A 23,685-nucleotide genomic window follows, 5' to 3' on the forward strand; every position below is an offset into this window, starting at 1 on the left:
CCCTGCTCTGTGCTGCTCCACAGCCACACAGATGGCACTGGGTGCACTCACAGCCCTCCGGGAGCACCCAGGTCCCGGGCACTGTGGGGGAAGCTGATGGGTGAGAGGGGATTTGCAGGCTCACCTGTGTCTGTGCCGGATGGCAGGAGGGACTGCGTGCTGCCTCTGGGTTTGAATGGGTGCATCAGCTCAGGGTGCTTCTCCCGGGGCTCACAGAGCTCAGCTCCACCTGGGAATAGTGCCTGGGGGTTTCACTGTAGGTAAGAAAAACAGAAAGGGTAAGGGGGCAGCCCCTGGGTCAGGAAAGTGCTCCCCTCCGTCTCCAGCGGGAGGGCAGAGGCCTGACCTCACCTCTAGCTGTGAGCTGTAACAGACCGAGATTCATCCACAGTCAGAAATGCTCGGGGAACTTTGTCTTTTTTGGTTTTTTCTTCCCTTTTTTTTCCCCCTTCTTTTTTTATTCCTGGACAAATGTCTGATCCTGACAGGAAACACGACTGGATCCCGTATAAAATGCTTCTGCTGTCTGTCCAGCCCAGACTACTCCTCTCTGGGTGCCATGAGGCGGGGGTAGCCCCCGCGCAGGTATTTCCACGGGGCTCTGCCGGGGGTCTCAGCCCACCTGCGGCGTCCCCGCCGCCCTGGGGTGGTCCTGGGCATCTGCAGAGAGGCGACGGGGCAGGGACAGGGCAGGGACAGCGCATCCCTCCCGGAACCCGTCGGCACAGGATGGGGGTCCCCGGCCCCCCCGCAGCCGTGCCCGTGGGTGTCTGGGTGACTGAGAGGGGTCAGAACCGACCCCTGGGGAGGGGACACCCTGCCCCTGACTGGGCATAGGGAGAGGGTGCTCTGGGCTCCTTCCACCCCTTACTTTGCCCCTTCAACCCCAACTTGTCCCCGCGGGCACCAGAGGAGCCCCAGGAGCGGGGCCCGGTGGGAGGGCAGGGCCGGGGGGCTGCGCTCCCCGCGGGCTGGGGGGAAGGGAGACGAAAATCGAGACGAAGCAACAGCCTCTAGCTTTTCCCTTCCTCTAATCTCGCTTCACTCCCCTTGCTCCCTCTCCCTCCCTCGCCCCTTTCCCCTCCCTCCCTCTTTCTAATTCCTGCCACTAGCTCGGAGCCTCATTCAGCCGCCGCTGCCGCTGGAGCGTAATAGGCTGAAGATGCCGCCGTGCCCGCTCCGCGGCGAGTTGTGAATGGGACCCGCTCCTCTCCCTGCTCCGAGGGGCCAAGGGACGCCGCCAGCCCCGCTGGACCCGCAGGCGAGCGGGGGGAGCCCGGGGGGAGCCGCGGCAGGACCGCTCTGGGTGAGTGGGGAGCGCTGCGGGCGCGGGCAGAGGAGCCGGGAAGGGAAGGGAAGGGAAGGAGCGGGAGATGAGCGGCTCCGGCGGCTCGGCAAGGGAGGATGCGACGGGGGGATGCGAGCGGGGACACCCGAAACTTGCCAGCTGCGGAGCCAGGCAGGTGTGCGGGGAGCGGGATGCGGGGAGCGGGATGCGGGGAGCGGGATGCGGGCAGCGGGGTGCGGGGCCGCGCGGTGCGGGCTCTGCGGCGGCGGCCGCGGGTCCCCGAGGGCGCGATCATCTCTCCAAAGGGAGAAAGGAAACGCTGTGGCAGACGGCGGTTTTTATTTTTTTCCCCTCAGTTCTTGCCCGGGGGCGGGGAGGAGGAGGGTGAGCGTTTGGCCGATTTGAAATGTTCCTCCCGAGAAGCAGATGCCGAAAGCCCCGAACTGAAAATCTTTTACTTGCTCTGTAGCTCCCAGGCACGAAATGGATATGCAGAAATTAGGAGTGCATGAGATGAAGGATACTCTATCCAGAATGAAAAAGGGGAAGGTTTTGATTTACATCCTTCCTTTCCTTCTTTTTATTTTTTTTTTTTTTTTTTTTTTTTTTTATGTATTTTTGCTGGCTTTCAAATACATTACTATTCACAAGGTACCAAAATGGTATCTGTCTCTAACACAGGCTAGTCCAACAAGCATTATGCTCCTGGGTGATGCGTGCATAAGCACATACCCAAGACAGGTAAAATAGATCAGGCTGTGGGTCCCCATAAATACCATTAACTTTTATTCTAAAAGTGCTTCCTGTGCAGCCCTGTGGGAGCACATATAGCAGTCTGACATCATGATACAAATGCCTTTACCTCCTATAGAAGCTCCCTTTATTGTCTTCTCTTTTAAATATTCATTTGGTGAGGAGAGAACCAGTATATGACGGGAGACCTTCTTTGTACCATTGCCACAAAGGACAGAGTGGCTGTGTAACATTTACCTACCAAGATATCTGTGACAAAGAAACCTCTTTAGCAAATGAGGTCACTAATTCAGAAATTGGCCCTTTATAAGGAGAATGTTCATTTCTTTTTCATGTTCCAGTTACTAGGAACTCTCTGGGAAAGACTTTCTTCCTGTTGATTTGTGATACAATAAGATTTTCACAGACTCCATGCTCTCTATTAAGGAATTAAATGTTTTTAATTATTTAATAATGGAACTGTTGAATGGAAGCTCTATCAAGGAAGCATGAAGCCAGGCACTGCTGAATGTCTATCCCTTTTCCCCCTCCCTTGCTTTTCCATCTGCTTCAATGTTTCCAAAGTCTGGGTGATTCTCCGGGTAAATACTTTGTTCTCTTTTTCTGCATTGGCTAAAGGATACCCATAAATAAATAGGCTTTCAGTGCAGAAGTTCTGCAATAATTAATCTGACATGTGCCTCAACCAGGTCTGTCTGCTGAGATTTGGAGCACAAATCGATGCCTGCGCTCAGTCCTTTGGATGATTTTATAAGGAGACATATTACAAGTCTGTGGAAGTGAAATTGCAGATGTTTGCTCATGAGCAGTAGTTTCATGGCAGAGCAGCTCAGTTCGTGTCTGGGAGATGGGCAGCAAGAACAGGGGGGAATTGGGAGCAGAAGGTCTGGTTTGAGCTTCATACCTTAACACACAAGTCATTCTTTCAGCACATTTCTCAGTCTACTATGCTCTAGAAACAGAAGTTTCTCTCTACTTCAAAGGCAGTTCTCCTTCCTCTTGGAGAAGAACAAAATAAAGTTACAGAACTAAGAACTGCTGTTCTTGGGCCCTGGAATAGAATATTTAATTTTTCAATTTTTTTTCCACCTCAGCCCTGCACTAGAGCATCAGAAAATGAGCATGGACAGAGAATGCTATTTATAGGCTTCTCTACATCAGCTTTAACTTTGCTACAATTGTAAGTGTTGCCTGTCCAAAAAAATCTGTAGGAACTAGATTACTTCATTACCAGAAACACTCCTGCAATAGGACATGTCAGGAGACAAGTCACTGCGATTTAGCAGCAGCAGTTTCAGAAGAAAATATGTATGGAAATGGTTGATTGAGAGATAGGACAGCTAAATTAATTTTTATTTTGCATAACAATACGGGAAAACTACAAAGATTGGAATGATTTCAGTGATTTGTCAGATAAAATGCTTTAAAGTAAACAATGTGATTTCAGCTTCAATTAATAAGCTATTCTGACAACATCTGACATATTTAATTTAGTGTAAGAAACATATGTGAAATTCAGAGTTACAGTAGACTAACATTTTTGTTTTCTGCAAATGCTGTAATCCAACAAAGCATAACTTGACAAACGAATGTTTTATTGCTGGAATTCCACAATAGAAGCTATTTCTAGCTCAGACATCATAGAAATTTAAAAGTAATTTCAAACTTAAAACCAGCGTCTCTTCTTTTTGGTGAACTCCTTAAACCAATCCTGAATCCATTTTGTGAGCTGGATGTTTAGTCAAATATCTTCAGTGTGTGAGGAACAGAGGTCTCATCTGGAATCAATTAATGTGGAACAGTTTAGCAACATTCTTCCTAGACTTTTAATTGTGTGTCTGAGTTTTCCTAGCAGCATTTTAAGCTAAAAATCTGTGTATAATTTCCTATGCCATACCCATTTTTATTTTTTAATGGCACTTCAGTTTTCATTGTTTCTTTGTTGGGGCCAACCTAAAGCTTAGGGAAAGAAATTACAAGATGGCCATTGATTTAAATGGAGATTGGATCGGGTGCTTTGTCTGTGTGAATTAGGAGGACTTTACACTTCACTGTGGTCATTTTATGCCGTATATATTTTTTGTCATTTTTATTTTTGTCATACATATCAGTTAAGGAACGCTGTAGTCATATGCTTCGGTAAATACTAGACATAGACTGAAACTCTTACAGTATTTTGGGAGAAAATGCAGCAGAGCTGTGTTTGAGTTTTGACGCTGAGGGCTCTTAGACTGGGAAATTATCGATCCCTCGGAGTGCACGTGCCGAACAATCAAACCCCTTCATTAGCGGCAGGAGGGACTCTGGGCCATTTCGTTCCTGCGGGAGGGGAGCGGATCTGCCCCTGGGGCTCTGCGGGGCGGGGGTGTTGCGGACAGGGGCGGTGCGGGGCCGAGGGGCTGTGGAGCCGGAGCGATGCAGGAGCGGGGGCGGTGCGGGGCCCGGAGACATGCGGAGCTGTGGCGGTGCGGGCCCGGGGCTGTGCGGAGCGCTGCTGGCCGTGCGGGGCTGCGGGGCCGTGCGGGGCCGTGCGGGGCCGTGCGGGGCTGCGGGGCCGCGGGCGGGCACTAGAGGGCAGCGCTGCTCCGCGCCCGGCCCCGGGAGCGCCGCGTTGTTCCCGGTGTAGCATCCCGGGGGATGCGGGACCAGCCCCGCCGCGTTCCGGGCCGATGCTCCGGCACTCGGCCGGGATTAGCAGCTCTCGAGCCGCTGGATCGCGTTACAGCCTTGCGAAGTTTTGAGATCCTTGTCTGGAGACAAGCTGACTCCACAGCCGGAGCGTGGGTGTAAAATAGCAGCTCTTTAAGGGGTTGGCTCTCCCTTTCTTCCCTTTTCAAAGGCAATGTCGTGTTTCCTGCAATGCCAACGGTTTAAAGATGAAAAAAAATGATACGGTGAAACAAAATATATCTCTTTCAAAGAGGTTATCAAGTTTGAGAGATCTTATAAAGACATCCTTGATAGGAAAAGAAAAATTATAAATTAGGTCATATTGGTCTAATTTTATCTGTACACAACCAGGTCAGTGGAGCTTACGGCTGAAGAACTGAGTAAAGGAGACTGGGCCAAATCATTTCTGCATATCCTACAGCACCTTGGGATATAAAACGTGTTGTTAAAGTCACGATTGCAAATCATAGAATCACAGAATTGTTTGGATTGGAAGGTTCCAACTTCTGTCTGGTCTTCTTTCGCTAGACCAGGTTGCTCCAAACCCCGTCAAACCTGACCTGGATCCTGATGAACAAGGACATACATGATAATAAAGGTTTTGAGAGGTTGCAGGCACGGAAGGAGGTTCATTCCACTTGCACTCTTCTGATGTTCTTCCCTTGACATCACTTTGAGTGTTGCTAAAGGCAGAATTTTGGGCTACATAGATCTTTGATTTGACTCACAGACCAACCAAACTCCTGTGTATAAGAACTCTATACCATGAGTAATGAGTGCAGAACTTTGTAAATTGCATTATTATGAGCAGAGATGCAGCCAGATAAACCAATGCATCTAATCAAAATCCTTGCCTACAGCTTTGATGCCCAAACCAGGCAAGACAGTGCCACAACAGCTGTACAGCTGTCTGATATAAGATATTAATTAAGAATTATCTCAGAGTAACAACTCCTGGTGAGAGTTAGTAGCTATTGCACAGGGAAAGGGGCTCAGCACTGTGTTGCAAAGAGACCCAATAACTGCCCATACTCTGCTGCAAGGCAGGGAATGTGCCTTCAGCCATCCCATGTGCTCAAGGTGGGTGTAGAGTTAGAGTTGCCAGAGCTGTTCAGAGCCCTCCAGAGAACATCCCTCGTGGCTGGGACATCAGCAGTGCCTTGCAAGCCACCAGGAATCCAGAGACAAATCTGTGGAGCAGCCAGTGCTGTTGCTGAGCAGTGCCCTGGGGAAGGTGATGTCATGGCTCATTTTGCCTGACAAAGGCTCAAGGTCTCCTTCCATAACTGCTGGGGTGCTGTGGTGGCTCTCATGGATCCTAGTCCCACTGGATCTGCTGGCTCCGTGAGCCATAATTTAGCTCCTCAATTTTAAAGTGCTGCCTTAAGCAAATTCTAAGTGGGTCTTGTGTGGCTTTTTTTTCCTCCAAAATCTGGCAGTGAGTAAGAGCCCTCTCCCTTCTGAATCAGCAAGAGTTCATCAGAATTCTTAATTGTAATGCAACAGCAGGCAGAGTTGGAGTAGTAGAAATCAATGTAAATGGATTAAAAGAAAAAGACCAAGTAACTGAATGTAAAAGAGGAGCCAGGATTTTCTGAAGTGATTGGTGAACTGTGCAGCAACAGGTTTCCAAATATAATTCATTATTATAATGGCTATTTAATACTTCATCAACAGGTAGACTGTAGCCACATTACAGATACACTGACATCAAATGCAGTTGTGGGTCCTGGAGTTTTCTAAAGCAGACAAAACTGAACAAAGCTTTGGTACATGACTGCCAGCTGTAGGAAATGCCCATCTAGGCAGTAATTACAATTAAGGTCTCATTTGATGATGTTGGTACAGTCTGACACTGCTCCAGTAAGCCCCCACAGGTGAAAACCAGAGTGATGAGCAGAAGGAATTATATTCCATAACCCTTTAAGAATTATATTCAATAACCCTTTAAAACACAATACACACAATCTCTGAGTTTGTGAGCTACACATTTAGCTTCTTACCTTTGCATGGTGCACTAGACATTAAATTTCTGGTGTGCCCTCTTGCACCCACCATCTCTTTTCACGTGAGCTCCTAATCACACATAGTCTGTGCCAGCTTGGGAAGCTAAAAAATGCCTTAACTTGATGCCAATCCCACAAGAGCTGCTTCTTCTGCCCCACATTTTAGAGCTCTTCATTTTATACAGTGCAATCATGAGACAGTCCAAGTGAAAGAGTTAAATTTAAAGTTAAACTGCTGCCATATAAACTCTGGTTCAACATAATTTTTATCCCAGCGAGGCTACTGATATATATTTTTAAATAAAATAAAACTTCAGAAACATATTAATTGGTCTCAGTGGTTAAGTTAAATAGTTAAATACATGCATACATATCATTCTGCCAAGGATAAGTCATTAGTTCAGTATAAAGCAGAAATGATGGCTCTATTTGAGTCAGGAGACTAAACCCTATTTCCATTAATGCTAACTGTTTTATTAATACATGCATGTGTCGGCATTAAGTCATAAATTTAAATGGTCTGTCCCTTCTTGATTTAAAGTAATTATCTCAAAGATCTTGGCTGCTGAGTGAATGACTGTGTTACTGCTTTCATCTTTTATCAACTAAGTTTTTATTTTTTTTTTTGTATGCGGACATTGTAAGGCAAACAAAAGAAATAGAGTTTGTGCAGAGTTGACTGGCATTTGAACCAAAAATAAATGTGTTTTCAAAAATACCTGTAACTATACCAGCCTCTAGATGAGGATTCTCAGACGTTTTTAGAAATAACATTACATACCTGCCTACAACTTATGTGGACTTTGTGAACATTTATGTATATTTTCATTCATATTATGGGAAAATTTTAATTGAAGCAACATTGCAACCTTTAAACTGTTGGGGGAAAAAGGGCATCAAAAAATTTATCCCCAATTTTTGGGAATAATTTATTTTTTTCTGAGAGATATCCTGAGGTAAATACAGGATTTGAATAGCATTTACAAAACAAAAGACTGGTCTCATTGGAACTAGAAAACACATCTAAAGTTTTAGGATCCAATTTTAGGATCCAACATTGTCCTTTTCAGAGCAGGGCCCCCAACAGTCCATCCTCCCTGCAGCAGACTTGGCCACACACTGATGTTGGGATTTCTGAGCATCACTCACTTCATGTTGATCTTCAGGACATGCTGATCATCAGCACAAGGTTCTAGTGCCTTTCTTCCTCTCAGGGTGCTTTGTGTCCAGGGCAGAGATGACTGTGAGCTCTTCCCAGGCCTGAGCAATATTAAAGCAGTTCAATGCTGCCAGGTTAATCCAGTCTGTACAGAGCAGAGAACAACCCCCCCATTCCACTTTGCATGACCCATAGAGATCACCAGGCTGGTGGGACTGAGATGACTCCGACATTTATCCCATGCACACACTGCAAAGCTATTTTTCACATTAACATCCCCTTCCTGTGCTCTTTCAGTATATTTTTCTTGCAATTGAAATTCCAGTGAAGATCTTCAATATTTCACATTAGTGAAAGCCACTGTTCATTCACAGTTTCAAATCCAATTTCTCCAGACATAGGGAGCTCCAAAATTTTGAAAAGTAATTGAATAATAATTTTATTTGGGGCTCTGATTCAAACAGAAAATTTTGTCCAGTGCTGATTTTTGCCTTTTTATTTGTTACTGTTCCAATTATAGCTGGTATAGCTGGGAGAATATGGCTGATTAGTATGCATTTCAATTCTTTTAGCACGGTGGCAATTTCCATAGCATTTCTTTTCTCTATAGCAAGAAGAAAACATAGCAGGCAGTAGCATTTGAATGCAAACAGTTTACCATTTACATGAAAAAGGGCTGATTAGGTAGCAACGTATGTGACTGTGGGTCAGACAGAGAGGTCACAAGAGTTCTTTCTGTCCTTAAAATTGTGAATTTTGCAATATTATATTTATATGAAAAAAAATCTGTTCATAGATTAATTATACTCATGTTTCAAGTACCAAGTTTAAAAATCCTCTGAGATCTCCAGTAAATGGTTTTCTGTGGTGCTCTGCTTATACCCCTGTAAGTGAAACTAGTTTGAGATGATCCCTTCCTCAGTGTTTCCCAATCCTGCCCTGCAGTTCACAGCCCACTGCCCCGCACAAAGTTGATTTGAAAACTTCAGAGCTAACTGGGGAATCTGCAGGATCCGGGTTAGAATAACCCAGGGACAATAGTAAAGGCTGCTGTCTCTGTGCCCTTGGAGCCTTTCCTGTGCCCTAGACTTGGCCCTTGGCCTTTCAGGTTCCTGCATCGCCATCTGGAGTTCACACTTGGCTGTGTGTGATGATCTTTCCTGCCCCCAGTTCGTTGGATCCTCCTCTCCCTCTACAGCACAAAATCTGATATTTAGTGAATGTTTCACCTTCAAAGTCTCCCACTTTTCGATGTAAACTTTGCCCTGTCCTCTCAGAACCTCACCTTTATCAGGTACAGTGGATCTTGTGGCCTTCCTTTTTGTTTTCATAGTTCTGCTTTACTCAGCCATCACCACTTACCTCAAATGTGGAGACATTCTTCTGGGATTCAATCTTCAATTCTTCTGGGGGTCAATCTGATCCAAAACTTGCCTTCTCCTTTGACCTGATTTAAACAAGGGTTTCCCATTCCCAGCCTGCAGTATAATCATACCCCTCACTACAAGCTTGTCCAGTGACCTTCTACACACATTAATTAGTTTTCTGGATTAGCAAGAGCCTTATTTTTCTGTGTATTTGTCTCGGTACATGTCAAGGTGCTGGGAGCAGTTAAATATGATAAAATTAATTCTCAGTATGTTCAATGACTTCAATAATTCTTCATAACAAAGAAAACTCCACATTTATATAAGGCAGCAGTGGTGTGATCTGAGAAATACTTGAGCGCTCTCATGACAGGAGAAATGGAAACCAGCCCTACAGCCTCACTAGACTATTTACACACAATATGCAGATGTCATATGGAACTAGGACATGATGAACTCCGTAGAAAAAGGCAGCACAAGGAGTCACCCTGGGCCGCAGTGATGTGCTGTCATTCTAGAGCATCACAGATTAGTAAGTGGTTGCTGGTTTGGGCTTTAAAGGAGCAGTCAGAACACATGAGGAAAATCAAAAGTCAAAAGTCAAATTGTTAATTCATTTTGCATGGTAGGGACTTGACATTGAATTCCATCTTTTTGTGCCCTTCAATGTGTATTTGTACTTTGGGAAGGCCAGGGCAATGTCCACTTTATTTAATATAAGCTCAGAACTTTATTATTGTCCTTAGCAGTCTTTTTTAATGAGTTCTATGAGCAGGCGAGTTTAAACAGCTTCTCTGATGTTTGCTCTTTACTGGGTAAAATTCAGACTAGTGAACCTGATATAAAACAGAGAAACTGTATTGGAGTCCAGGGGGTTGTTCACTGACATTGGGATTTTTGGTCAGCATCCTTGATGTGGGCATTCCAAGCAGAGTTGGTGGTTCCACCAATGTGTGTGTGCAGCTGGAGTTTAGCTGGAGCTGTGTATTCCAGGGCTCAGCCAGGTTTTGGTCCTACTAGAGTCAGGAATGCTCTCAGTGCACCATCATATGTACAAAATTGCACTAATATTTGTTTAATTATCTGGTCAAATTGAACAAGAAATGAGCTGGGCTGAAATAATGAAGTCTAGAGAGAAAGTGCCAGCTCTGATCTTACCAGCATTTGACAGTTGCTCACTGTTGTGACCTTGGCTTTTTTCTGATGAGCTGGAGGTCAGGAAGTGAGCTCCTGTAATTACTGCCTTCATGAGGTTCTGAGGGCCATCCTCTGCTGCAGACTTGGATCAGATTGTCCACATGTGTCAGATTACTAACAGACTGGGTGCAATTCTGTATTTTGGTCATGTAGCTGTAAAATCCTGCTCCTTCCTTTATGATATTTCCCTTCAAAAACAAAGGACCAGCAAGTTATCTCTTGAAAGTCATACACAATGTGAGAGCTACTAAACATGGCACTTTCAATTTCTATTTACTTTTAATTTGTAAAAAAGTTACAGAAGGTCATTGATACTTTATTAAGAAAATAATGTAAATTAAATTAATAATGTGTACAAAAGACTTTTCCATTGGTATTAAATCATTTGCCCACTGGAGGAGAAAAGTTTGTTTTGCCTAGAGGTGTATCCCATCTGGAAATTACATCCATTTTTACTAGAAATGAAATCATTCAAAATGACTGCAGAAAAGCTTGTGTTTTAAGTGTTTCTGTGTGCTTTAAAGTAGACTATGTTTAACCCATAAATGCCTTGGGCAGTTTATTGCTTTGAGTTAATGAATGCTAATTGCTTCTTGAATTTGAGATCAGCAGTTCCTCCTTTAACACGTTTCAGGAATGTTACAAGGCGTGTTTACTTAAATGTGAAGGCTTCTTGTTTCACATGTTAGTTGTATGTGCAGCTCCTGTGACTTAATGGAAAAAGCATAAAATTGTATACACATTAACTTCATTTCTCATTCTTACTGATTCGTTATACGCATTTCCCCCTTGGGCTTCATAAAAGGCACCAAGTTTTATTTTCCAATGGATCAGAAACAAACCAACTTTTTAATAACATATCAAGCATTTTAAATGTAAATATGTGAATTTCTCTGTGCATCCTCATGCCCCAAAGTAATTTCTGTTATCTAGGGGAATCCAAGCATATTCATTATGCTTTTTCAAGCCTGTATCCTTGTGAACTGAGATGTCAGTGCATGACAGGAACCCTTTGCACAGCTGCGCCTTGAAGGACAGATGTCTTTCTACTGTGAATGATGCCAGAAAAAGTCCTGCTGCAAAACTGCTTTTCCCACTTCTCAGTAGTCTAGTGAGGTCATTTCCATAATCCATGGAACTGCTAAAATTAGGGGTACCTATATGCCTGTGTTGTTGGAGCTGTGTAGGGAACTGAGTAAGAGATTGCTATATATTAATTATGTGTTCTAATTATGTCCTTTTAGTAACCTCCTCGTGTCCCAAAAGAATCCTAGAATGAATGAAGAGGAGCATAATTCCTCATTTATGGAGAGGAATTCTTTCAGAAATAATATTCAGAATGGCAAATCAGCTGAGAGTAGAGTGTTTCCTAGTCTGTGTACCATCCTGCAGGCTTTGGCTGGTCAGGCAAGAATGGCTTCACCAGGTGCTTGCATTTGATGGGAGAGGGAAGGCTTTTGTTCTTCCTACTTTAGGAGTGTTCTTTCAGATGACTAGAGGAGAATGTGCCCAGTCACATCTCTTTGGGGGAAAATAGCTGGAAAGCATAGACGTGATGGAAATTCTTGTATTGTGAGGACAAACCCCTTTGCTTCTCAGAAGTGTTTTAACACATCTCAATGTCATGTCATCTAAAGAGCGGCTTCCAAAGCATGGTTTTAAAACAAGTTAAGTTGACTGGAAAATAATTTCAGTTTTTTTGGGAGGGAGAGTTTCAGCCTTTCAATAAACATCCCATCAAGTCTGTGGTATAGGGATCCTATTGGATCTACTATGCCTACTGTGCTCCTATTGGAGCAGCATTCCCAAAGGATTGCTGTGGTGCTCCCTTTGGAATGCCAGAACTGCTCCCTTTGGAATGCCAGAACATGGCATGAAGTCTGCTACTAGTGACAAAAGGGTTAAACCCCATATGGGCTAGTTATCTGTCTGGAGCTTCAAACAGCCACGTTCTACATCAAAAAGGGACTGCAGCGACTCCTTGATCAAAGCTCAGGTAATTTAATTATTTGCCTTCGTGAATCAAGGGGTCCTTGAACAAACTCGGGATACCTGGATATTAGAATATGGGAAATTCATTGTTTCGCTCCTACTATTCCAACATCAAAGAGAGCCTTTTCCTATAAACAAAGCAGTCTGAAGCCAAAGAATTCAAGCAAAAGGTGGTGTGGAGAGATTCAGTTTTCTAGGAGTTTTGCGAGCTGGAAATTAAGGTGACTCCTGTGGGGTGAGACATTTACCACTGTGATTCTTTATGTCTGTTTTATGTAAGAAAACATCTGTACCAAATCCTGCAAAATGAAATGCTTAACTCCTACTCTTTTGCGTTCTCTTAGTTAACATTGGTTTTCCTGTTTCTCGGTTTTAGGTGATGTTTTCTATTTTGGTTTGCAAATCTCTGTTTGCCAAGCCCTAAGTGGCTCTTTGACCACGTCATGCTTTGAGATTCTAATTAGCGTGGTACAATTAGTCTGTGCCCCCTTTGCGGGGGAGGGAGCCCAGCGCTCATTCCTCCAGCAGCCCCAGCCAAGAGCCGGGATAAATTCGGGCAGCCCGTGGTCAGTCCCACTCTGTGCCATCGGCAGCAGCCCCGTTAGTTCAGAATTAATGACCCAAAAATGGATTGGCATTTTTAAAACCACAGCAGAGGAGAGTGCGCTGAGACCAGAATGGATCCTCAGCCTGCAAAAGTACATGTTCCTTTATTTCTAGGAAAGATGAATTCCTTTGCATCTTTCCCTTTTATTTTTATTCTAGCATTTTCTTTTTTCGGGCTGTCAAATTTTCTCTCACAGCTGGGGCCTGACCCTTCTTTTTTCTTTGTTCATGGATCAAACGTAGTATACTAAAATTTCTTGTGGTAAGTGCCAGTCTCGATGTGTGTGTTGTACGTTTATCTGCGACGTCATTTCTGCATGAAAGCTCTCATTGCCTGCGCTGTCCCGATTTTGTGTGTTGTGTTCCCAACCTGCCCCAGTCCTGGGTGTGCAGCTGCTACTGAAGGCAGTGAGATGTCTCTGCGCCGAGTGCTTCCTCATTTCTTAGCAGGAACTAAAATAAATTAGTGGGAGACAAGTCAGGAGAGACAGGAAACAAATGCAGTCACTACATGTGACAACAAATGTTTCCGAGACTGATATAAAAATTATGTAAATAAAAAGAAAATAAAGTAGGTTGGCTCATCCCACCTGTTCAGATTTGCCTGGGAAATAAGTGTCACAAATTTCTGATGCTGCAGATCCTTTTACAAATGAAAATTTTTCTTTAAAAATGGGATGGAAATTCTTAGAGAATAAATGGGCTGCAAAATGCAAAACTGGGACAAAAAATTATTTTATATAACAGTAAATAGTTAAGAGTGTGGTATTTTGCAACTCACTGGTGAGTGTATTGTGTTTCAAATGGTGGCAGGATGCTTGGAGAAACATGTTCCTCTGCTTTGTATAAAGAAGGTATAATGTTCATATATTAATTGACTGTAGAATTCTATCAGCTCTGTACACTGAAGTTGCTTTCAGTAAGGTTACAGAATTAAATCAACTAGACTCAGTTTTAAAGACATTCCATATTCCTGCCATGAAAGCCAGGTAACTGTTACTGAAAGAACACAGTGTTCATGTGAAACTTTTGAAACCGCTGGGTCTGATTTTTCAGTTTCTTTAATTTGGACATGAAACTTTTAAGCTCGAGAGACCTTGTTTTTAATATCAATGAACTAAACATGGTCAGTTTATTACCACGTGACAAACTCATTCTGGGTTTTCCAAGAAGTCAAGCAGCACAAAGGGCATTATTTAACTCAAAGGGAAGTTTCTTGGTATTTACAGCAGCATTCAAGGCAGACAGGTAGTATTGTCAAAAAGTTTTCTAGATGTGTGTGTGTGTATATACACATAACGACACACAGGTTGTCTGTGTGTGTATATAGAGAGAGATTAGATATGTGGAAGAAATTCCTCCCTGTGAGGGTGGGGAGGCCCTGGCACAGGTTGCCCAGAGAAGCTGTGGCTGCCCCATCCCTGGAAGTGCCCAAGGCCAGGTTGGACAGGGCTTGGAGCAACCTGGGCTAGTGGAAGGTGTCCCTGCCCATGGCAGGGGGTGGGACTGGGTGAGCTTTTAAGTCCCTTCCTACCCAACCCATCCTGTCATTCTACGATTCTATATGTGCTATGATTCCATATGAATCCTTCCTTCCTGAAGGTGTATCCCAGTTTTTCTGTGAGTTCTCTGATGTGAACAGGACTTTCTGGAAGCCTTACCTGGAGCTATCTGGGCTCTGTGGCTGTGCTGGTTCCATGGGCAGGGGGTGATGCAGTGACAGTGCCCGGGCCATTACCAGAGGAGGAGGCATTGATTAGCAATAACACACTTCATTAACACTGCACTTTTTCAATCATTGTAATTGTGGCTCTTCCCCTAAAACATCAAGTGGAACAGGTTTTGTTTCAACCAAATCAATCTAATGTGTTAAAATTTACATAATTTCCTCTCATTTCATTTATAGAGCAGCAGGAATTTTAATTTGCATTGTCTGTATAGTCTATAATCAAAGTGTTAAGAGCACAAGGTTTATTCATTATGTATGGCATGTGGTGACAAATTTACATAATGGGCTGCATCTTGCTGAAATATTCCTTCTTTCCACACGCCCACCTTTGCAATTTTGGCTATAACTGATTTTCTATAAACCTGTTAATTCAATTACACAAGCCTTTGGGTTCCACAGAACACTTACTAGGAGAACTATCCTTATAAAAATTAAAAAGTGGATAAAATGTCATATGGAAAGAGGAGAAGGGCTGAGGGAAAACATTGATAACTGGACTGTGTTTCCTGATTTCAGGAGAAAACTGATGTAAACCCACTGAGGTGTGTGCTGTTGCTCTATAGTGAGAGGTTGGATGAAAAGGTGCCTTATGTTTGTTTAGTGGCAATTAATATATAGAGTCTATTCTATTAAAAATTTCAGAACTAAGTTAGGGACAGAAAAGCCATTAAGCAGTTGAGATGCTGTAAATGTAAACCTCCATCATTCACTGTTGTCTGCCAAGGCCAGCCTTTCTTTATGAAAATAAAGTATTTAGCATGATTCTTTTTTTATAGAAGATTATTATATTTTAGTAAATGGAGAAAAAAATGAGAATTTTGATAACATTCATAGGAGATAAAATTTTATCTAAGTGAGGAATGTAAAGCATCCATTGGTTTAGATACATAAGTCATATGGAGCATCCCAGAACATCAGATTTATCATTTAGATCTTTGATTGCTGAATTTCAGATATAGCACATAACAGACAGTTTCCCTCTCCCTTTTGCTGCCTAGGTAAGGATATTCAGACTAAAATGTAGGAATGAATGTACATTTATTTTTGTTATATCAAGCTATCTTGTAATCCAACTGTATAAACAACAGTATTCCATGTACTGGCATGTACAGAAATTCAGATAGTGCAAGATTTACTTACCTTTGATCAGAGAAAAGCTCGTGACAGAAATACAGAATATATTTAGCTGTTGACAGCAACACTCTTTGTAAGAGATTATGTGGACAGATGTTTCAGTCCTCTACAGAAACATTCATACAAATAAATTTATTAATACGTACTTAAATCTCTAATCTGATGTTAAGAGTTTAAAACTGTCAAAGTGTATTGTATTTAAATTGTCTTTTAGCCCATGCCAAGAGAAGGGGATGTGGATGTATTACAGGCATGATGACTTCCGTTTTCAAGTTATATAAGTACAAGAGCAAACACAAATCTGACATTTGTGAACATTTCAATCTCTGTATAGAACTGAAATGAAACCTCGGTTTATACAGTAACTGTTGACATCCAACGTGTGGCAAAAGGCTTGTAAACAGTGTTATGTCCATGTAGATACAGCAACTGCATCTCAAAAATGAGAGTGAACACTATGATTGAGTTCACACTGCCAAAGTTTTAAGATTAATACCTAGGGAAAAGGATGCTCAGTTGGTTTAGAAGTGCAAAAGACAAATGTAAAGCCACTTAACCTTTGAGAGAGAGAAAATCCCAGGAAAGGGGAGACTCATTTGAGCCCACCACTAAAAGGGCCTATTAAAGTGCTAATGAGGCGCTCACACTGACCACTTTTGTCCCCAGCTTTTCAGAGCAGTTGCTGCATGAGCTGCACAGTCCTTGGAAATGCCACCTCTTTCTGCTCTCCAGCTCCCCTGGCAAGAACTCTCCTGCCTACCTTCCCTCTTTTTTCTTCCTTACCTATTTTCCTATCGTTTCTCCACATCCATTAAATCTTGTTTGAAAATCTGCAAGGAACTACCAAGGTTTACAGAGAGAAGGGACACGTAGCAAGGGCAGGTCAGGTAATCACGGCTGGCTGTTTGCCCAGCTGTGTTCTCAGAGATAAACAACGTGTGTGCTCGCTATCCATGTTCTTATAGTGGTGCCATTCCAGTTGTAGGAGCTGTGGAATAGGAGATGAGGGAATGGGCTCCAGTTTTTAATTACTTCCCTTCTATACAGAGCTGTATGAACCCCGAACTGACCTTGTGAGCTTTGCAGGATATTCTTGGTACATTGAAATCTCACTTGAACCACACCTGGGTTTGGATTCTGATCAAGCATCAACACATCTTGGTGTTGATTAAACATCAGCTGAACAAATGCCAGTTGGAAATGTCCCCACAGCTCTTTGTAGAGCTCCTCCTGGCCATCTGCAGGGAGCCAGCCTGGCTATGAAAAAACCCCAGAAGAAACAGGGAAAGGTGAAAATATATGAAGCTATATCAGGTGCAGTGCCAGTTTGTACCATCTGAGGTTGTGCCCTCTCTGGGGAATTATACCTGGAGGTTGGTGAACCACAAAAAGCTCTGCATTTTCTTCTAACACGGGTGAATTAAACCAGTGAGTTAAGTTTGGGAAATCTCTCTTTCTGCAGCAGCACCTCCAAGTGGCTTTGTCCTGCTGCTCTGAGCTTTTGAGGGTAGTAAAACCTGCTGGAGTCTAAAGAGTCCACTCAATCTGCTATTGCCATGAGAATAAAATCCAATAGGCAGGGCAATATATCTTAACCAGAGTCGCTGAGCAGTACACTGACTGCTGCAAGTGCCATCGCTCATATCCCACTTCGTGCAATCTGAGATACACATTTCTTGTCCCTGGATTCAGCAGCTGTCATGTAGATCAGGCTTCAGCCCAAATCTGTGTTTGCGGCACTCTCCGTGAATAAGAAGAATGTGGCTTACAGCTCAATGTGAGAGATGAAAGAGAAATCAGATAAAGTTAGAATGTTTTACAAGTTTAGAAAACTGTCTCTTGAAGTGGCTACAGAAACTTGGGCAGCCAGGAAAAATGAAATGTACGTTAATCAGTTGAAGTAGCAGATATTTATGGTAAATGCTATTATGTACAATTAAACAGGAACATTTTTATTCTTGTGAAAAGCTAGAGCTAATCCAATTAGAGAACTGCCTAAGATTACAGTAATTAAAAGACAAACCGCACCTCCTTTCCAACCTCCAGAGTGGTAGTTTGGTATCCAGTCAGGAGAACAAGGCAATGGTTCGTCTTTGTCTCAGATGTCGTGACTTGGACTGGCTTGGGTCACTCACTGGGATTGTTTTTCAGTTTTACTTCTGCAATATGGAATGTGATTTTTTTCCTAGTATCATCTGTTGCAAACCTGTTCCTCTTCTAGGACCTGGCTGGATTTCTCAAGCTCTCTTCTTACTGCATCTTATACCTTTAGGTTTTTTGTCTTGTATTGAGTGTCTGAAGTCTCCTATAGCATGCACTCAACCCTAGATGCTGCATCCATGTGATGGTGCTTTAGTGGCTGCACCTTTCTAATATACCTCTACTTTTCCTGTCTGAGGTCCTGGAATTGGAGCATAAAAGTTGGTGCTCCTCATTTATTTAGAAGTACAACACCATGTGCATAGAGGCAATTTCTTTGATAATTTACATGACAACACAGAAGTGAGAGCAGAGATCCCTTGTTTGAAACGCTAATATTTACAAGGTGCTTTAAAAGTGCTAAAAATGTTGACAGCTTTCAAAGGAAATAGATCTGCTGCAAATAGACAAAATAGTCCACTAATTTAGTGTTTTTTTCCTTCCTTAATCCTGTTTCAGTTCAAGGACTATACAAAAATTCTGTAGATTTAGACCTATTAAAACCTATTTAATAGTTCTTTTGGAAACTTCATTTTAAATCAGGAAAAGATCATCAATATGACATTGCTGGCTCGAGAGAAAAAACGAAATGTCATGTAACTGAAAGAAGTGCTACAACTCTTTGTGAGGCAATGGCTGTAGGTTTTTCCCTGCATGATTAGATTTTATAAATCCCCTGCCGTGTTCAGGTATGTTCTCATCTGCCCGTCCTCGCTCGGGAGGATGAGCAGCAGTTAATGACAGCGCTGGGATTTTTGGCACCTTTTTTTCACTGCACTGACTCCATGCTCACAGGATAATTATCTCCCAGCTCTGCTCTGTGGCTCTGAGTACAGGATGTGCATCACTGCTCCTTCGAGAAATTTCCCAGGAATCCATCAGTGAAACTAGGATTTCTAAGTTGTTTTGGGAAAAGTAACCTTGAGTCCAAATCTGATTCCTGCAGGGGAATCACCAACACCAGGTTCTTCTTTCTCTTTTCTGGTTTGCTTGCAGTGAATTCTGGGTAGGTTGGAGCCTTGTGATAGGGGATGATCAGTAACGTCGTATATTCTTGGATAGGAAAGGAATCCGGGTACACATCAGTGTGGAAGGCATCAAAGCTTTTGGGGTTGGGTTAATGTGCTTCAATGCAATGGGAAAAATCATGGAGGTGGTGGATTTATAATCCTTGTTCCATGTTAAGTTTTATGCTGCAGGAAGTTGTTTGTGGGCTCCATCAGGAGAGCTGAAATAAAAGATAGAATAAGCAGTACCAGAGATGGAAAGAACACAGATCTTCTTTACTCCATATGCACTCTGTGAAATAAAATTTCTTCTTATTCCTCTTATGTTAAAGAAGAAAAATATAAAATTAATTCTTATTCAGGAATTGTCACACTAATATTGCTTAGCCTTTCATCTTTTTAGTGCCTGGATCCCTCCTTTAACCTATGCCTCTGTTGCCTATTTTTAAATATACTGATACCACAGATTACTTTTCTACACTCTTGATCTCCTTCAACTCCATGAGATTTTACTGCTGAGCTTTAATGGGTCAGGTGTAAGGGCTCAGAATGCCACATAAAGTGGATTCTCAAACTCGGCTCAAGTTTTCCAGACACTTACTACAGGAATCTACAGGATCCCCCTTTTTCTCTCCTTTTGTTTTTACTTTCGAGTTTGTTTTCCTTTTTCCTTTTTTTTTTCTTTTTTTTTTAAAAACTGTAATTATAATTATTTCAAGCATAATTACATACTTGAAAATTTTGAGAGTACTAAATGTTGTATAAAACACTAGACCAGGCAGCTAATATGCATCTTCTCATCCTCAGAAGCAAATAGTGTTGGAAGGCTTTTGAAGAGGCCGTAGATTGCTGCAAGGCAGCTGAGTGAAGAGGATTGGATTACTTCTGCCACAACATTCACGTGGCATCGAGCCTAAATGGCTGTCAGAAGAGTTTGTCCTGTTGAATGATCAAGATAAAGCTGCTGCAGCCCTTCCAGCTCTTCAGCTGCACCAGCTTTAATTACCTAAACCTGGACTAACCCCTCTGACTCGGTCTGGCTCTCGTGAACTGCAGTCCTGAAATACCTCACTCCAAAGAACATCCTGGGCTGAATAGTTACTTCCAAAGGCAGTTGGAAGAAACACTGTTGGAATAGGGATTTTTGAGCAAGGGAATACCAACAATTCTCTTAAAAGATTCTGATAACAAAGTAAAGAGTGGAATTTGTCACAATTACCTTTTTCAGATTTATTTGCCATCTTTCGGCTCAGAGAAGACAAACTCTATTTTCAGTGGGTTTTCTATATAAAATATCTCTCATGATCTTTCAAATTAAATATTATGTGTCTGTTGTAGTCCCACAGGGCCTGAGAAAACCAAGGGGTGTATATTAGATTAATGGGCCTCTACTGAAATCCATACTTTTATCTTTACTATTGGAAAATAAATTTTGTGAAAATTTCCTAAAGTGTATCATATCACAAGATATCCAGTGTATTTCATGTGCTCTTTTCCAACCAGTTCAGTATGACTGTTTCAGTTCCAATTATTTGTTTCCTTAGGTTTAAAATTGAGGAAATGTAAATATTTTATTTCAGCAGTAAACTGTTCCTCGAGGAGATGTGAGAGCACATCAGAATTAGACAAAATTCAGATAAAACTAGCTGTAATAATATCCCAAGGAACTGTTAAGGTTTTCAAAAGAAAGAATATTAAATTAATACAGGGTAGTAATTTCTTTCAAGTATTTTTCTCCAGATACTATTGTTTAGAATTTCAATTTTTTTTCTTATTCTTGAACTCTTACTATTTTCTCCAGCTTCTTTTAGAATAATGTTGCCAAGTATCTATTTCACTCCTAAATCAAATTGTTGCAATTCTTTATGTAGAAAAGAAAGATCGTTTTCTACCTTGAAGTCATGGTTTGTCAGCTGCTAAAATAGGCAAAAATCATAAAGCGACAGACTTGCTGTAATTTTAGATACTTATTTCCTGGAAGAAAAAAATCTTGAATTTTTAATTCAGAAGAAAATTAATCCCATCCCTTAGTATTCTTAGGAAATGACTCATGGAACAGTTTTCACTCACTAGCAAATCTTTCTGCGGGTGAGATGTAAGACTGAACTGAGGAGGAACGGCTCACGCCCACATCGTGGCACTTGGACTCAACTGACTCTGCTTTCCAGATTTATTTCTTTGTCTGCCTCTTCTTTCCCTACGGGACAGAATATAGGGATGTATTGGAAGTCATCTGGGAACATGGGAGTGTAGGTACAGTTGGTGGGAGGCTTTCACGTTGTGTAGCATCAGTAGTAGCTGTTTCTGTTCAGCACGAGGGGAACAGGGAAGATCCACTAGATGAGACTCGTGGAGCTACGGGATATAGAGGGAGCCTTTACAGGGAAGGGGGCTGAAATTACTCCTTTTTTTGTATTACTTTATTCACATTTGTGATTAGTTTTAAGGCAGGATAGTAGCAGAATACAAAATTTGCTTCAAAGTAGATATTACCTCTTGAAGGAATGTGTTCTCTCCAAACCTTCTGCTCCAAGTTTGAAGGGTTTCTTCTGTGGTTCAAAATTTAAAAAGAAAAAAAAAGTCTCGTGAAGGAGATGGGTTTGGTCTTGTTCTGCAGTAGGAAGTGTTGCTAATATAGTTATGCCAGGATATCTGTATCAGCAAGGATCCTTATTTTAAGCACAGTATGTGTTGGCAAAGGAATGCTTTTATCAGTTCGTGGATAAAACCCATATAGCAGAAATGACTTGTTTTTTGCCAGCTGAAAAACTTGTCATGTTTTTGTCTTACTCTGTTTTCAGTGAGGAGGGGCTGAAACATCTCTGATGTGGGCTGGACCCATATTTTCAGGGAGCCAGAGAAAGTGAGAGATTGCTAATTTAGACAACTCTGAAGTTTCTCCTATTCTTTTAAAAATAATTTCTAGAGTCACAATTTTAAAGGAACACTGATACCAGCAATAGAAAATGTGTCAGTGAAAAGGGATTTAAGGTCTTGCAGAAATCGACAGAAATGAGTGATAGAGTTTGTGGGTTAATGTCACATTTTCTAATCTAGAGAGATCTTAGTAAAAAAAGTGAGTTCTCCTGCCATTGCGGATTTTTTTAATGACTTGTTTTATGGCCTTAACCAGGTCATTCATCTCTTTACACCTTCCCAGATGACTGTGCCCATCTCTTATAATATGTTTGCACATGGTTTTAGAAATCAGAAACCTGTAGGAAAATAGGTCCTACTGTCAAACCAGGAATAGTTTCCAATGTAAGTGATCTAAAATGGATGAGGACTTTTCTTATATAAAAACCTTGTGCAGGAAACTAAACACCCATGGATGTAACAGGCACCAACAGTGACCTTTAGTTCAGAACCTGCAGGAGTTACAGTTTTCTATGTGCATCAACATTAAATTAGCAAAATGAAGCACTTTTTAGCTTGGAAATGTCACTGGCAGATCAGTGGCGGATCAGTGTGTCATCCATAGGCAGCACGATAAAATCCTTAGTGCAAAGCACCATTTCCATCGGTCTCTGTATAAACTTGTAAATGCAAATGTATTTACTCCATCCTGGAGTGTTTTCCGTGTCTGAAGGTAGGACTGCTTAAGGAGAAATAGGACAAAAAATAAATAGAAAAAGCTCTCAAATGCCTGTCACAGATGAGTCCTTGGATATGCCAAGAGCAGTTGCAGGGGATAAAACCACAGCTCTTTTGCTTCTTGCCCGCTCAGAAATGTTAGTGCAGCACAAGGGGCTCTCCAGCTTTTTCCAGCTGTGTAAGAAGCACTTCATTGTTGCTGATAATTGAGAAACTGCCAGTACCAAGTTCTTGTTCTGTCCGAATCAGCTGCCTGGGGTGTCCTCAGGGCAGGGCTGGGATGGGTGTCATGGGCTGAGATGGGTTGAGCTGCTGAGCAGAGCTGGGACACTGAGGGACGTGTTCAAGGAGAGAGAAGATGCACACATGGCAGGAGAATTCCTTTCCGTAGAAGCCTTTCTGGGGCTATTTCCTCCTCAGCATTATTCCTTTCTGTGCAATGCTTCTGTGAGTCTATTCTGTGGGGATTTAGTACAAATACAGACTGAGAATGAGCTAACACGGGATCTTTATGTTGTTGGTAGGTTGAAAAAAGTGCTTAATAAACATATAGTTTTTTGGTAGTATTGTCCTGTACCATGATTCTCTGTTCTGTTTGTTTGTCTTTTTTTCTTTCTCTAAAAATTAGATCTATTGAAAATGGCATGCAGTTTTGGTTTCTTCTTTGTGAGAAAGAAGAGAGAGAGAACTATCAAATGAGAGAGTTTCTGACAATGTTTTATGCTCCATAGTTATTTACTCCTCTGTATTTCATAGACTGCTTTGCATTTTATTGGTGTTTTCATTATTTCTACATACAAAAATCATCTGAATTAGGAAAAAATATGTTCTTTACTTTAGAGATTCAGCAATAAGAAGGGGAGTTAGGCCAAAAAAGGAAAAGAGTTACCAATGCAGATGCCAGAAAGATACTTAAGGTTGTTAAAATGGCAAATTAAAAGAACATGTAAATTTTAAGGCATGTAAAACTTGCTCTGCTCGGGG

General features: G+C 42.1%; 1 protein-coding gene across 2 annotated transcripts in view; it reads left to right on the forward strand.

The window, feature by feature from the left end:
* Window positions 1–1,115: 1,115 nt before the first annotated feature.
* CDH11 (cadherin 11) overlaps window positions 1,116–23,685 on the forward strand; it is an 82,147-nt gene continuing 59,577 nt past the window's right edge. The window contains exon 1 of one of the 2 annotated variants that reach the window (XM_051805776.1): window positions 1,116–1,306. The gene's annotated coding sequence lies outside the window, so the exon portion shown is untranslated. Of the gene's footprint in view, window positions 1,307–1,446; window positions 1,464–23,685 lie in introns of those variants that run through there. The other variant, XM_051805778.1, reaches the window with a different exon arrangement.

The sequence above is a fragment of the Manacus candei genome, unplaced genomic scaffold (assembly GCF_025592945.1).
Source record: "Manacus candei isolate 608988 ecotype Guabito, Panama unplaced genomic scaffold, ASM2559294v1 h1tg000065l, whole genome shotgun sequence".
Lineage (NCBI taxonomy): Eukaryota > Metazoa > Chordata > Aves > Passeriformes > Pipridae > Manacus > Manacus candei.